This window comes from Oncorhynchus keta, chromosome 9 (genome assembly GCF_023373465.1).
Source record: "Oncorhynchus keta strain PuntledgeMale-10-30-2019 chromosome 9, Oket_V2, whole genome shotgun sequence".
Lineage (NCBI taxonomy): Eukaryota > Metazoa > Chordata > Actinopteri > Salmoniformes > Salmonidae > Oncorhynchus > Oncorhynchus keta.
Window position 1 is genome coordinate 24,205,211 of NC_068429.1, and position 16,385 is coordinate 24,221,595.

The 16,385-nt window shown below is 43.2% G+C and overlaps 1 long non-coding RNA gene across 1 annotated transcript; it reads left to right on the forward strand.

Moving 5' to 3' along the window:
• The first annotated feature begins 9,393 nt into the window (after nucleotides 1-9,393).
• LOC118375799 (uncharacterized) lies at nucleotides 9,394-15,409 on the forward strand. The gene is made up of 3 exons (XR_008143122.1): nucleotides 9,394-9,515; nucleotides 13,309-13,507; nucleotides 14,447-15,409. It is a non-coding gene; the product is annotated as an uncharacterized LOC118375799 (long non-coding RNA).
• Nucleotides 15,410-16,385: the final 976 nt, after the last annotated feature.

Here is a 16,385-nt window from a genome sequence, read left to right on the forward strand (position 1 = left end):
GAGCTGACAATGTAAAAATATGTTCTGCCTCTGAGCAAGGCAGTTAACCCACTGTTCCTAGGCTGTCATTGAAAATAAGGTCACTGTAGTTAAATAAATGTACAAAAATAAATCATTAAAAAATGCTCTGACTCAGAGACTCTTGCTCCAGAGACAGGGTGGGCTGATCCCTGGGGACAGCCAGCTCCCTTCCCCAGGGATATGGTGGGAGGAGCCAGAGAGGATGACCCAGGGAGGGGGGCCCGACCCCTGGAGAGGGGCGCCCACCTCCACTCAGGGACACCAGAGGGCGCCGCTACATCCACCTACAGTGCCTTGCAAAACTATTCATCCCCCTTGGTGTTTTCCTTATTTTGTTGTGTTACAACATGTCATTTAAATGTCTTTTTATTTGGATTTCATGTCATGGAAATAGTTCCTGGTGTAAAAAACATATTGGTGAAAGTGAAATGAAAAAAATAACTTGTTTCAAAAAAATAATAATTTTAAAACACAGGGAGAGGGGGGGCGAACCCTGCCAACAACCTACCCTCGACCCCCTTGGCGGCGTCACTACATCCACCCTGCTCTTTTCACCAGGAAGAAAGGGGGGAGATGGCCAGAGAGGGATGGACAAACCCAGGGAGGGGTGTCCGACCACCGGAGAGAGGTCCCGGCCCCTGCCCGTGGTGCTATTAAATTCACCCAGGGAGCCGGAGCCGACCCCCGGACAGGGGCTCCGATCCCCACTGTAGCCACTTCATCCAGCCAGCTCCCTGACCCAAGAAGAAGAGGGCAGAGTGCCCAATGTGGGCCAGCAGGGGGCGCCACTTCATCCGTCCAGCTTCCTGTTCTAGCTCGGTCATGTTATAAGCCTTAAGTCTTAACTTCAGACCTTGTTTTTGGCGTTTTGTCATATTTCTACCATTATTACATTTACATTTTAATAATTTAGCAGACACTCTGGTAATATTTTACTAAATATATATACTGGGACATCTTTTAGCACTTTCCTCACACTAACACACATTTTCAGTCCATTTCAGTCTTATTACACCAACTATTTATTCATTTATGTCCTGAAAAATCTATTCAGTTCCTCCACATTGAAATGAATGGCACCAATTTGAAAATAGGCTGTTGTGATTGATTTGACATTAAATCTATGATGACTCTATGAAACTTTTCCAATGGGTGTCCTTGTTCTGTGGGAGGTTTGGTGTAGTTATCCTCTATGGTACGATGTGATAATAAAGCACATTCCAATACTGCTCATTCTGTCTCATCAATATACCCCAAAATGCATACAGGTATGACCCTTAACCCCCCAAGGTGGACCCATGGAGATGTCATTAACATTCCAGTTATTTCATACCTCAAGTTAATAACATCAATTGCCTTATTTTGCAAAGATTGTTCCCTGATAATACAAAAATAGAAAATTACATTGCAAATCCTCAATCCTGTTGGTCCAATTAACCAATGGCAGTGATCCACATTTAGCTACCTCCTATGAGTGGTTATCTTACCAAAACATAACCCACAGACATGGACCTTAATGACAATTGTCATTAGACTTTGCCACGCCAAAGTGGGACAATTTGTGAAATTTGGCCATCTGGGCCATGGACTAATTTGGGATGCATACTGTGTCTTCAAATCATTGTGTAATCAATATTTGGCTCTTATTGTGTTTTTTTAATGCTATTTTTATTATGTTAATTCAGAATGTATTATTTTATTTTCTACTGTGAGCAATAAAACCAAATTCTGTTGTCATTGATATCAGAAAAGGGTCAAACTGACTGACTGATTGACTGACTGCGCTACAGAGACTCTGTGTGATGACAAACAAATGTCATTCTAGAGCTCAATGCCACGAATACAGTTGATCTTATTTATTTTCTATACATCAACTATTTTTCCTCTGAAGTAACAAGCTATAAGAACATGTGAAAACAAATCCCTTCCATCGTTTATTCATTATTTTATAGAAACAATATGTTCCTCCTCCATCTCTTTAATAGAGATTTCCTACTCATTCTAATGACACTATACATCCACTAGATATTATTTTTTTACTAAAGTACATACTTTTCCAAAACCCCTTCTGTTTGATTGTTAGATTAATATATTAATAGTCACTACCCTTTCCAAGACACAAAGCCTGGATGAAAATATTGTTTCTACCAAGGAATTAATTGGGGAATCTGCAGTGGAGGAAGGACCGGCATCATTCTAAAGCCCATTTATTCTGGAACAGAATAATAAATCATATCAGGCTATATTTATGTAGCACATTTCAGACATGAATGCAACACAATGCACTTCACAGAAAAAAACTATGAATAAAACCCTGAAATATTTACTACACAAGAAACATAAAAGGATAAGCAACAACAAAAGAATAACAATTTAAAACAAAAGACTAAAAAAGCACCCTAAGGTAAATGCACACCTGTTTGGTGTGCATTTACAGGTGATTAGAGCACTTGTTATTGTCATTTTTACACGTGTTCATTACACTTGTTCAGCCTATTGCGTAAGGAATGGCGTTTTTGTAGTTGTTTTTGGAAAATTGATGAAAACAACTTATTTTGTAGCTAACGTCACATTTTGTGATTTTTTAAAAGCATTTATGTATTGAAAAATCGCGCATAAATGCTTCATGATTCATAAAGGTATAGGGACATCTGATGGATGGAAATATTTAAAAAATGATTTGTGTAGTTGAAGGATCATTTCTCTGTTGCCTTGGCAAAACAGAAAATTACTCACAACTCGCACAGCTGAGATGTCTTTGCCTGGCCGGTGAGTGATAAATGACTTGTCGTCCATATACGTACTGATGGAAACGTTTACACCCGAACAGAGTGGCTGCTCCTCTGGATTGGTGAAAAAGGGAGAGATGCTGTACACAGTGTGCACTTGCATGTCCATGCCTTCACTGAGGCTGCTGTCCTTATAGGTAAGAAACTTCCTGGAGAGTGTGTCTGCGACAGGGATGTCTTTGTCGTGACATCCCCATCGGCTACGCTTCCAAGCAATGTCGTTCTCTGTAGCCTTGGCGGGGCTGCGGCTAGTGGTTTCCTAATGTTTGACTCAAGGGGCTTGTGGTCGGATTCCACAATGACTTGTCGTCCATATACATACTGATGGAAAATGTTCAGCAAATAAAGCATCGTAACGTGCAATTGCCACTGCAAGCTGTCGTAGCTGAATCAGAATTAGTTAGGTAACATAGATAAATAAGATGTTTTATCTTATTCTTGTCATTAGAATGTCTTCTTTTGGACTATACTGTTGGCAGTTGCATTTTCCTTTCTTCTCTAAGGAAAAGTCACTTGGGGCCCAGAGAGGGGAGAGGTCAGGATTGTCTTCATATGTGAATGTATCTGTTAAACCATGTGAAGGGCTCCACAATGTCTTTACTCCAGTCACTCCCTCCTTTTCCCATTGGGGGGAGGAGTATGGCAGTGTCTGGAACCATTGTATTACCCCTCTGATGTTGCATGAATCTTGACCTAGTATATAACCTAGAGGCTCACTCCCTTCCGTGAGCTTGTCCAGGAGGGGGTGTATTTGAGATGGGAGTATCTAGAATTGACAATTGATATATGCCACTGGATGAGGTAATGTTTTGGTACTATGAAGTACCAAGAACGAGAAGTAGAACCTCGTCTTAGAGACCAAACTGAACGATAATGTATAGCTAATGCTATCTGGCTATGGGATACTCCTCTCTCAAGTAAAAGGCCCTTTGTGAAGAGTTCCTGAGATCTGTGGTTTGTCATGTAAGTTGAGAGGGGTGGATCTCTGCTATAGAAGATCTCAGTTGCCATTATGTTGTGACTCTCAGAATTAATTTATAGACACTGAATTGATCTGAGAGTCACAGGGCTATTAGAAGATGAAGTTTAAGTATAACTCTGACTGATGTGTGGTTTGTAACTCTCATCATTTAGTAATACAGGAAATGACCACGACAAAGCTCCTTGTAGTTGCCCTTTCCCTTTCGTCGTATCTTCTAAAAACTTCCTGGAGAGTACGGTGAGTGATTGTGAACAGAGCGAACAGAATGGCGTAGAGCTCCTTTTCGATTTGAGCGTAGTTGATTTCAGAGTCGGTGAGAGATTTGGAAGCGTAGCCGATGGGCTTTCCTTCTTGCAGTAGCACTGCTCCTACCAGTTAGGGATGTCTTTGCCTAGACGGTGAGCGTAGTTGATTTCACACCCTTCAGTTTTGTGTCACTAACTGAGGTGAAGGAACTCCAGAAAAATCAATTTTCTTAAGTTATTTTACTCTGACACCATGTCTTGTCATAGAGGTCATTTTCCATTTGAGCGTAGTTGAATCCTTGCCTACTACGGCCCCAAACAAGCCCCTTGAGTCAATCATGAGGAAACCACTAGCCGCAGCCCCGCCAAGGCTACAGAGAATGATCCTTCAACTACACAAATACAAGACCTGGTGTCAAAGTCACAATCACTCACCGTCCAGGCAAAGACAATCAGTCACCATCCAGGCAAAGACAATCACTCACCGTCCAGGCAAAGACAATCACTCACCGTCCAGGCAAAGACAATCACTCACCGTCCAGGCAAAGACAATCACTCACCATCCAGGCAAAGACAATCACTCACCGTCCAGGCAAAGACAATCACTCACCGTCCAGGCAAAGACAATCACTCACCGTCCAGGCAAAGACAATCACCGTCCAGGCAAAGACAATCACCGTCCAGGCAAAGACAATCACTCACCGTCCAGGCAAAGACAATCACTCACCGTCCAGGCAAAGACAATCACTCACCGTCCAGGCAAAGACAATCACCGTCCAGGCAAAGACAATCACTCACCGTCCAGGCAAAGACAATCACTCACCGTCCAGGCAAAGACAATCACTCACCGTCCAGGCAAAGACAATCACTCACCGTCCAGGCAAAGACAATCACTCACCGTCCAGGCAAAGACAATCACTCACCGTCCAGGCAAAGACAATCACTCACCGTCCAGGCAAAGACAATCACTCACCGTCCAGGCAAAGACAATCACTCACCGTCCAGGCAAAGACAATCACTCACCATCCAGGCAAAGACAATCACTCACCGTCCAGGCAAAGACAATAGACAATCACCGTCCAGGCAAAGACAATCACCACCGTCCAGGCAAAGACAATCACTCACCGTCCAGGCAAAGACAATCACTCACCGTCCAGGCAAAGACAATCACTCACCGTCCAGGCAAAGACAATCACTCACCGTCCAGGCAAAGACAATCACTCACCGTCCAGGCAAAGACAATCACTCACCGTCCAGGCAAAGACAATCACTCACCGTCCAGGCAAAGACAATCACTCACCGTCCAGGCAAAGACAATCACTCACCGTCCAGGCAAAGACAATCACTCACCGTCCAGGCAAAGACAATCACCGTCCAGGCAAAGACAATCACCGTCCAGGCAAAGACAATCACTCACAATCACTCACCGTCCAGGCAAAGACAATCACTCACCGTCCAGGCAAAGACAATCACTCACCGTCTAGGCAAAGACAATCACTCACCGTCCAGGCAAAGACAATCACTCACCGTCCAGGCAAAGACAATCACTCACCGTCCAGGCAAAGACAATTACTCACCGTCCAGGAAAAGACAATCACTCACCGTCCAGGCAAAGACAATCACTCACCGTCCAGGCAAAGACAATCACTCACCGTCCAGGCAAAGACAATCACTCACCGTCCAGGCAAAGACAATCACTCACCGTCCAGGCAAAGACAATCACTCACCGTCCAGGCAAAGACAATCACTCACCATCCAGGCAAAGACAATCACTCATCGTCCAGGCAAAGACAATCACCGTCCAGGCAAAGACAATCACCGTCCAGGCAAAGACAATCAACCGTCCAGGCAAAGACAATCACTCACCGTCCAGGCAAAGACAATCACCGTCCAGGCAAAGACAATCACTCACCGTCCAGGCAAAGACAATCACCGTCCAGGCAAAGACAATCACTCACCGTCCAGGCAAAGACAATCACCGTCCAGGCAAAGACAATCACTCACCGTCCAGGCAAAGACAATCACCGTCCAGGCAAAGACAATCACTCACCGTCCAGGCAAAGACAATCACCGTCCAGGCAAAGACAATCACTCACCGTCCAGGCAAAGACAATCACTCACCGTCCAGGCAAAGACAATCAGGCAAAGACAATCACCGTCCAGGCAAAGACAATCACTCACCGTCCAGGCAAAGACAATCACTCACCGTCCAGGCAAAGACAATCACTCACCGTCCAGGCAAAGACAATCACTCACCGTCCAGACAATCACTCACCGTCCAGGCAAAGACAATCAGGCAAAGACACCATCCAGGCAAAGACAATCACTCACCGGCAAAGACAATCACCGTCCAGGCAAAGACAATCACCGTCCAGGCAAAGACAATCACCGTCCAGGCAAAGACAATCACCGTCCAGGCAAAGACAATCACTCACCGTCCAGGCAAAGACAATCACCGTCCAGGCAAAGACAATCACTCACCGTCCAGGCAAAGACAATCACCGTCCAGGCAAAGACAATCACTCACCGTCCAGGCAAAGACAATCACCGTCCAGGCAAAGACAATCACTCACCGTCCAGGCAAAGACAATCACCGTCCAGGCAAAGACAATCACTCACCGTCCAGGCAAAGACAATCACCGTCCAGGCAAAGACAATCAATCACCGTCCAGGCAAAGACAATCACCGTCCAGGCAAAGACAATCACTCACCGTCCAGGCAAAGACAATCACCGTCCAGGCAAAGACAATCACTCACCGTCCAGGCAAAGACAATCACCGTCCAGGCAAAGACAATCACTCCGTCCAGGCCATCACAGGCAAAGACAATCACCGTCCAGACAAAGACAATCACTCACCGTCCAGGCAAAGACAATCACCGTCCAGGCAAAGACAATCACTCACCGTCCAGGCAAAGACAATCACCGTCCAGGCAAAGACAATCACTCACCGTCCAGGCAAAGACAATCACCATCCAGAAAAAGACATCTCAGCTGTGCGAGTTGTGAGCCCTTTTCTGTTTCGCCAAGGCTACAGAGAATGATCCTTCAACTACACAAATATATTTTTTAATATTGCACTTTCCATCCACCAGATGTCCCTATACTTTCCAGACCACAAAGGCTGAATTGAAATGTTTTCTGAAATGAATTTATAAACTGTTATGGAGGCAGGACCAGGGTGCACAACATTTGAGATAAATAAGGTTCTTGTGCGTAAGGAAAATATCTGGAATTTCGGCACATGAAACATGAGACCAACACTTTCCATGTTGTATTTAGCTTTTTGTTCAGTATTGTATATATGTCCATGTATATGTCAGACTGCACCGTATATGCCAGTCCACAGAGGATTATCTAGAGAAAGCAGCGGAGATGCGCATTAGGTTTCTAAGAAGAGGCTATTCGCCACAATGTGTGGATGAAGCTCTTAATTTTGCTTTGGGAAAAGCACGAGCTGAACTGTTACAACAAAGACCTACTAAAGCTAAAGAACACTCCGTAATGTTCACAACTACATATACTTTGAACTCGCGAAAAGTGGGAGGTGTGGTCAAGAAACAATGGCATATTTTATCATCGGACCCAGTTTTGCCAGCTGAAAAGTCCACCACTTATTGTGTGTATAGGAGAGGTCGCAAATTCCGCGATAAATTGGTTCATCCCAACTGCCAGCCACAAAAGAAAAGCCAGACTCTTTTACGCCCTCTACCAAATGGTAGCTATAAATGCAGAGGATGTGCACAGTGCAACCATATGATGAAGTGTGAATATTTCTGCCACCCAGACACAGGAAAACGGTTCTAAATAAATGACATCATTACGTGTTCCACCACTCATGTTATTTACATTATTACATGTCCATGTGGGCTCTGCTATTTTGGTAAAACCTCCAGTCGCAGTACACAAACTTAAAGATAACATTTCTAGTTTGAACATAGAAAAGTTCAATCAGGAGAAATTAATAATAGTCTGAGAAAAGAGAATTATCTTTGTTTTCACAGTAGACAATATTTAAAGACTTAAAATAAATGCCTATTTCTTATTTGTGAATTTTGAATTATGTGCCTATTTAAGATTACTGAAAATTTTTTTAATTTTTATTTATTACATGACAGGAAAACTTGCCTTGTCCTCAGGAGATATGTATTTATACACTTTTGTAATATTTAGGAAATGCAGAATTGTTTTTTGGTAGCACTTTTTGTTTTTCACCCTCCAACCCCTTCGACAATATTTGGGGCCAGGTAAAGGGTGCTTTTAAAATAAATGAAAAGCTGCCTATGTAGTGTTATGTTATTAAATTTGAACATGAACAGTATGTGCCTATTTAAAGATTAAAATGATGTTTTTCATACAATTTTTAGATGGCTATTTTATTTTTGGGGACCTTTTTTGAAAATAGATGGCTATCCATCTATGACTAAATGAAAACTTTTTGAAAATAGATGTCCTCTATTGTACATAAATGGTTTTACAGAGTTTTTGAAAATAGATGGCTTATTTATACATAAATTGCTAATATTTTTGAAAATGCATATCTGTTATAAATTTGGGGAAGAACTTTTTGAAAATTTATCCATCTATCCTCCAAAATGGTGCCCCATCTATCGATAAATGGTGCTGGGGAAGAAGGCCAATGTTTTGAAAATAGATGGCCCATCTCCAGTACATAAATGGTGCTAAAGAAGGCCAATTTAAAATAAATCCATCTATCAAAAAATGCTGGGGAAGAAGCAATGTTTTGAAAATAGATGCTAATCTACCAGTAAAAATGGTGCTTATTAAATATAGATGATACTATCCAGAACAGTGTGCTGGTTTCCAATGTTTTTAGATGGTATCCATCTATGTACAAAATGTGATGCAAGAAGGCCGTTTTGAAAATAGATGGCTCACTGATCCAGTTAAATGTGATCCAATGTTTTGAAAATAGATGGCTATCCATCTATCCAGTACATAAATGGTGCTGGGGAAGAAGGCCAATGTTTTTAACGTATTACTAACCAATTATGTTTTTTTGTTAGTTTATTTGCATTGTTTGTAACCATTTATTTGTACTTATTTTGTACAAATGTTGCCGCTACCATCTCTTATGGCCGAAAATAATTTCTGGACATCAGAACAGTGATTACTCACCACAAACTGGCAAAATCCTTTTTTTCCTTTAACGAGCCAGACGAGCTCGACGTAATGATGTACTGCTTTCTCAGGAACATGCCCAGATCACCATCATTTGCCTGAAGAGAAGAAGGAGAAAAAGGGGCCGGAGGGCGGGCTGCCTTCTGAGAATTCATAGGCGATCGAATAAACCTCCACTTCCTTCCATTCCGCTAGCAAACGTGCAATCTTTGGAAAATAAAATTGATGACCTACGCGGAACATTATACTACCAACGGGACATTCAAAACTCTAATATCTTATGCTTCACAGATTCATGGCTGAACGGCGACATTATCAACATAGAACAATGGCGTCTGGTAAGACAATGGGCAGCGGACTATGTATTTTTGTAAATAACAGCTGGTGCATGACATCTAAGGAAATCTCAAGGTTTTGCTTGCTTGAGGTAGGGTATCTCATGATAAGCTGTTGACCACACTATCCACTTAGAGAGTTTTCATATGTATTTTTCGTAGCTGTCTACATACCACCACAGACTGATGTTGGCACTAAGACAGCACTAAATGAGCTGTATTCCGCCATAAGCAAACAGGAAAACGCTCACCCAGAGGCGGCGCTCCTAGTTGCCGGGGACTTTAATGCAGGGAAGCTTAAATCATTCTTACCAAATTTCTATAAGCATGATAAATGTCCAACCAGAGGGAAACAAACTCTGGACCACCTTTACTCCAGACACAGAGCTCTCCCTCGTCCTCCATTTGGCCATAATTCTATCCTCCTGGTTCCTGCTTACAAGCAAAAATTAAAGCAGGAAGCACCAGTGACTCAATCAATAAAAAAGTGGTCAGATGAAGCAGATGCTAAGCTACAGGACTGTTTTGCTAGCACAGACTGGAACATGTTCCATTATGTACCATTCCTCTGATGGTATTGATAAGTACACCACATCAGTCATTGGCTTCATCAATAAGTGCATCGATGACGTCATCCCCACAGTGGCCGTACGTACTGTACCTTCCCACTGACAGACAGTCATCTCTCCCTCAAAGTGCCAGTGTCTCTCCTTATCTCTGACTGTGTGTCCTGTCCCCCATGTGTGTTTAGAGATAAACAAATCACTCAAATCCCTAAAATAACATCTGTCAGTACAAGCTATATCTCTCTTTTTGTTTGAGAGCCCATGGCGTAAGCTGGTGAAATGTAAGAGAGTGAGTTGAGAGCTAAAGTCTTACCTTAAACTCTGCCCATGATTTTAGGCTATTAGCATGGTAAGAGCATCATAACAACGTTATGGTTACCGGCACCACACTCTGCTTTGCACACACTCTGCTTGACAGATCAGAACGTTACAGAGCTCTGAAAACAATACTCTCTGTACCATACCTGTGAGCCAGAAGGTTGTTGTTGAAGAACTAAACCTATATAGCATTGTTGAAAGCAGAAAGTCAGGTACCCAAGCTAACATTCAACTACAGCACATAGAAACATCATTCTGGCACTATGGGAATACTATTTCAGTCCGATGCCGACAGTAAATCAAGAATATGTTTAATTGACGTTCTGAAGATGACTGGCTTTAAATAAACATTTGTGAACATTTATAGCTTTCATCAGAAGTAACTACACAAACAATAATTTATTATTATTTACGCTTTCAGTAAATTCCAGTGGCTTGACCCAATCCTAGTCAATTAATCCAATAGACAAATATCTCACTCTCTCCAAATGCATAACACAACACCAGAAGTAGTGATACTGTTGACTTTTCTCTTTATCTCAATGACCTCAGTTATATTCCTCATGTCTGTCAAATCAAATTGTATTGGTCACATACACATGGTTAGCAGATGTTATTGCGAGTGTAACTAAATGCTTATGCTTCTAGATCTGACAGTGCAGCAGTATCTAACAGGTAATATCTAACAAATTCCACAACAAAACCTAATACACAATCTAGTAAAGGAATGGGATGAGAATATATATGTATAAAATGTATGGATGAGCAGTGACAGAGCGGCTAAGATGCAATAGAGAGTAAAGAATAGATAGTGAAGGATACAGTATACATTATATACATATGACATGAGTAATGCAAGATATGTAAACATTCTTAAAGTGGCATTATTAAAGTGACTAGTTCTCCATTTCTTAAATTAGCCAATGATATCAAGTCTGTAGGTAGGCAGCCACCTCTCTGTGCTAGTGGTGGCTGTTTAACAATCTGATAGCCTTGCGATATAATCTGTTTTTCAATCTCTCGGTCCCAGCTTTGATGCACCTGTACTGACCTCGCCTTCTGGATGGAAGCAGGGTGAACAGGTAGTGGCTCGGGTGGTTGTTGTCCTTGATGATCTTTTTTGCCTTCCTGTGACATCGGGTGGTGTAGGTGTCCTGGAGAGCAGGTAGTTTGCCCCCGGTGATGCGTTGTGCAGACGGCACCATCCTCTGGAGAGTCTTGCGGTTGTGGGTGGTGCAGTTGCCGTACCAGGCGGTTATACAGTCCGACAGGGATACTCTCAATTTTGCTCCTGTAAGAGTTAGTGAGGGTTTTTGGTGACAAGTCACATTTTTCCAGCCTCCTGAGTCTGAAAGTCCTGAATAGTAGTAGTAAAGTAGCCTTCCTGAAGTCCACAATCATCTCTTTTGTTTTGCTGACATTGAGTGAGAGGTTATTTTCCTGACACCACACTCCGAGTGCCCTCACCTCCTCCCTGTAGGCTGTCTCGTCGTTGTTGGTAATCAAGCCCATTACTGTTGTGTCGTCTACAAACTTGATGATTGAGTTGGAGGTGTGCATGGCCACGCAGTCATGGGTGAACAGGGAGTACAGGAAGGGGCTGAGAACTTACCCTTGTGGGGCCCCAGTGTTGAGGATAAGCAGGGTGGAGATGTTGTTTCCTACCCTCACCTCCTGGGAGCGGCCCGTCAGAAAGTCCAGGACCCAGTTGCACAGGGCGGGGTCGACACCCAGTGTTAAATGCTGAGCTGTAATTGATGAACAGCATTCTTACATAGGTATTCCTCTTGTCCAGATGGGTTAGGGCAGTGTGCAGTGTGATTGTGATTGCGTTGTCTGTGGACCTATTGGGGCTGTAAGCAAATTGGAGTGGGTCTAGGGTGTCAGGTAGGGTGGAGGTGATATGATCCTTGACTAGTCTCTCAAAGCACTTCATGATAACGGAAGTGAGTGCTACGGTGCGTTTAGCTCAGTTACCTCAGATTTCTTGGGAACAGGAACAATGGTGGCCCACTTGAAGCATATGGGAACAGCAGACTGGGATAGGGATTGATTGAATATGTCCATAAACACACCAGCCAGCTGGTCTGAGCATGCTCTGAGGACACAGATAGGGATGCTGTCTGGGCCGGCAGCCTTGCGAGGGTTAACAAGTTTAAATGTTTTTTCTCATGTTGGCTGCGGTGAAGGAGAGCCCGCATGTTTTGGTAGTGGGCCATATCAGTGGCACTGTATTGGTTTTCTTTTTGTAATCCGTTGAATTGCGACTCTACTTTGTCTCTATACTGATGCTTAGCTTGTTTGATTGCCTTACGGAGAGAATAGCTATACTGTTTGTATTCGGCCATGTTTCCGGTCACCTTGCCATGATTAAAAGCAGTGGTTCGTGCTTTCAGTTTTGCACAAATGCTGCCATCAATCCACAGTTTCTGGTTGGGGAAGGTTTTAATTAATTGTCACCGTGATTACAAAATCACCTATGCACTTGCGAATTAACTCGCTCACCGAATCAGCGTAAACATCAATGTTGTTGTCTGAGGCTATCCGGAACATATCCCAGTCCACGTGATAGAAGCAATCTTGAAGCTGGAATCAGATTGGTCAGACCACAGAGACGTGTCACTGCCCACCAACCTCAAACTGAGGATAAAATGGACTAAGCTGACCTCAGAATACCTCAAAGACGTGTGTTTCTACAATAACCAATTTCATAAAATAGACCAGGGTAAAACTTGAATCAAACCTCCTTTTCCATCCATATAATGCAAGAATTTTGGTCAGAGTCAGATACTCTACAGGTCTGTTCAAAAGTATTGCAATATGGGGGATAGTCTGTCATAAATGAGACCAGGAAGTATCCATTGGTGCCAACTGATGACATCAATTACAAATCATTCTTCATCTTGTTCTAGGGGGATGTGTTCGTTGCCATGGGTTTCCACAAGCGGAGTTACGGACGTTTCCATGGACGCATCTACTTACAGGACTCGGCTCCTACGGATGCGTCGCTGGTCATCACAGAGCTCACACTGGAGGATTATGGGAGATATAAGTGTGAGGTCATCGACAGGATGGAAAACGGCTCGGGTGTGGTGTCTCTGGACCTACATGGTAAGACACGCATGGATGCTCGTAGACACACACACACACACAGACACTGAAAGTATGCCCTCACACAGCATTTAAAATGCACTCCGATCACTTTTGAGGTATGGAAATGTTTGACTAACTTTGGGAGAACCATCATTTTAAGTGACTGGGCTGTGGAAAAGTGACTGTGTCTACTCTGCAGCAGCCTGTCCTTGTCTAGCTGGCTCAGGGTTCTGGCTATATATAGCACCACGAGCTGAGACTACCCAGGAGGACTATCAGGGGCACACACACATGCACAAACACGCACGCGCACACACACAAGCATGCACATGCAGGTGCACACACAAGCACACTCATGCAGAAACACACGCACGCGCACGCGCGCACACACACACACACACACACACACACACACACACACACACACACACACACACACACACACACACACACACACACACACACACACACACACACACACACACACACACACACACACGCACACACACACACAGAGTCAGGCCAGAGTAATGGAGTTCATCAATTATATTTCCATTCCTGGCTCCCCTCCATGGGACAGGGTATAACTCCATACATCACCCAGCCAGACCGGTTTTATTATATATGAGAATGATCAACCATTGCCAATCTAAAGCCTGGAGTTACAGGCCTACAGCCACCACACACAAACACAACACTGGAATAGAAATAGTGGGATTTGATAAAAGGATAAAAGTAAATCGGGTTTTAACTATTACAGTTAGTTTTTTTTACAACTACTGTTTTGTTTAAAGAGAGATTAAGTGAAGACATAAAACCCGAAGCAAATTGATGTGTTATTTATTGCTGTTATGGTATTGATTTTCTCCTGTCTCTCCTCTATTTCCCTCTCTCTCCCTCCCTCTCTTTCTTCTCCTCTCTCCTCTCCCTGTTATCGTCTACCCCTACGTCCCTCAGCTGGTTCGTTACAACCTGAACTTCTTTGACGCTGAGTGGGAGTGTTCCGATCAGGACTCCATCATGGCGTCGTTTGACCAGCTGTATGAGGCTTGGCATGGGGGTTTGGACTGGTGCAACGCACGGTGGGGGAGTGATAGGTAGGTTCTCACACACATTGAGAACCTATTACATTTACAGAGAAAAAAAGGGGGAGGGGGATGTGGGAGAGGAGATAGGAGAGAGGGAGGTCATGTGGAGGAAGTTAGTGGTATCACTAAAACTGTGATATTTTATTTTTAGATACTGTAAAACACGAGGTGTGAGACAAAATCCATGTTTTTTTTGTAATCTGGGACCTGAAATTGTACAGACATAGTTTACGCCTGTACAATTTAAGGTTCATTTGATTTAATCTCTTATTTCTATGCAGGAACAGAAAGGGAAGATGGATTTGAGGGAGGGAGGGACGGAGATAAAGATGATGTCACATATTCCCAAAGTGACATTGTTAGTGGATTATTCATGCCATAGCCCGAAGGACGTGTTTAGACTGAGAACAACCTGGTACAACTTCTGATAATTGGACTGATACCTTTGGACACTTACCTGTTCTGTGCAATTAAACCTAGGACAACAAAAGAACAACACTATTTACACAAAAACTAAACGCAAAGATGGTGTAAACGCAAAAATGTGTAGAGGATGAAGTAGAGGCATAGCGGTAGAGGATATAGTAGGATGATAGGGATATGGGATATAGTAGGTTAGTAGAAGGGGACATATTAGGAGCCCTTGGGGTAGAGGATAAATCAGAGGATGGGTGCAGAGGATATAGTAGGAGGATATGGGTAGGGGGTATGGTAGGAGGAAAAGGGTTAGAGGATATAACAAGAGGATAGTGGTAGAGGATATAGTAGGAGGATAGGGGTTGGTGATATAGTAGGAGGATAGGGGTAGAGGATATAGAATGAGCCCTTGGGTTAAAATATATAGTAGGAGGAAAGGGGTAGGGGATATAGCAGGAGGATAGGGGAAGGGGAAAATGTAGGAGGACAAGAGTAGAGGATATAGTAGATGGATACGGGTAGACAATATGGTAGGATAATAGGGGTAGAGGTTATTGTAGGTGGAAAGGGGTAGAGGATATAGTAGGATGAATGGGGTAGAGAATATAGTAGGAAGATGGGCCAGAGGATATAGTAGTTAGGTAGGATTCAAGGATATAGTAGGAGTATGGGGTAGAGGATATAGTAGGAGTATGGGGTAGAGGATATAGTAGGAGGATAGGGGTGGAGGATATAGTATGAGCCCTAGAGAAGAGGACATAGCAGGATGATATAGTAGGAGGATATGGTATGAGGATGGGGTAGGATATACAGTAGGATAGGGGTAGAGGATATAGTAGGAGGATAGGGGTAGAGGATATAGTAGGAGGATAGGGGTAGAGGATATAGTAGGAGGATAGGGGTAGAGGATATAGTAGGAGGATAGGGGTAGAGGATATAGTAGGAGGATAGGGGTAGAGGATATAGTAGGAGGATAGGGGTAGAGGATATAGTAGGAGGATAGGGGTAGAGGATATAGTAGGAGGATAGGGGTAGAGGATATAGTAGGAAGATAGACGTTGAGGATATAGTAGGAAGATAGACGTTGAGGATATAGTAGGAAGATAGACGTTGAGGATATAGTAGGAGGATAAGGGTAGAGGATATAGTAGGAGGATGGGATAGAGGATATAGTCGGAAGATAGGCATTGAGGATATAGTAGGAGGATAGGTGTAGAGGATATAGAAGGAGGATAAGGGTGGAGGATATAGAAGGAGGATAAGGGTGGAGGATATAGTAGGGGGATGGGGCAGAGGACATAGTAGGAGGATATGGGTAGATGATACAGTAGGAGGATAGGGGTATAGGACATAGTAGGATGAATGGGGTAGAGAATATAGTAGGAAGATAG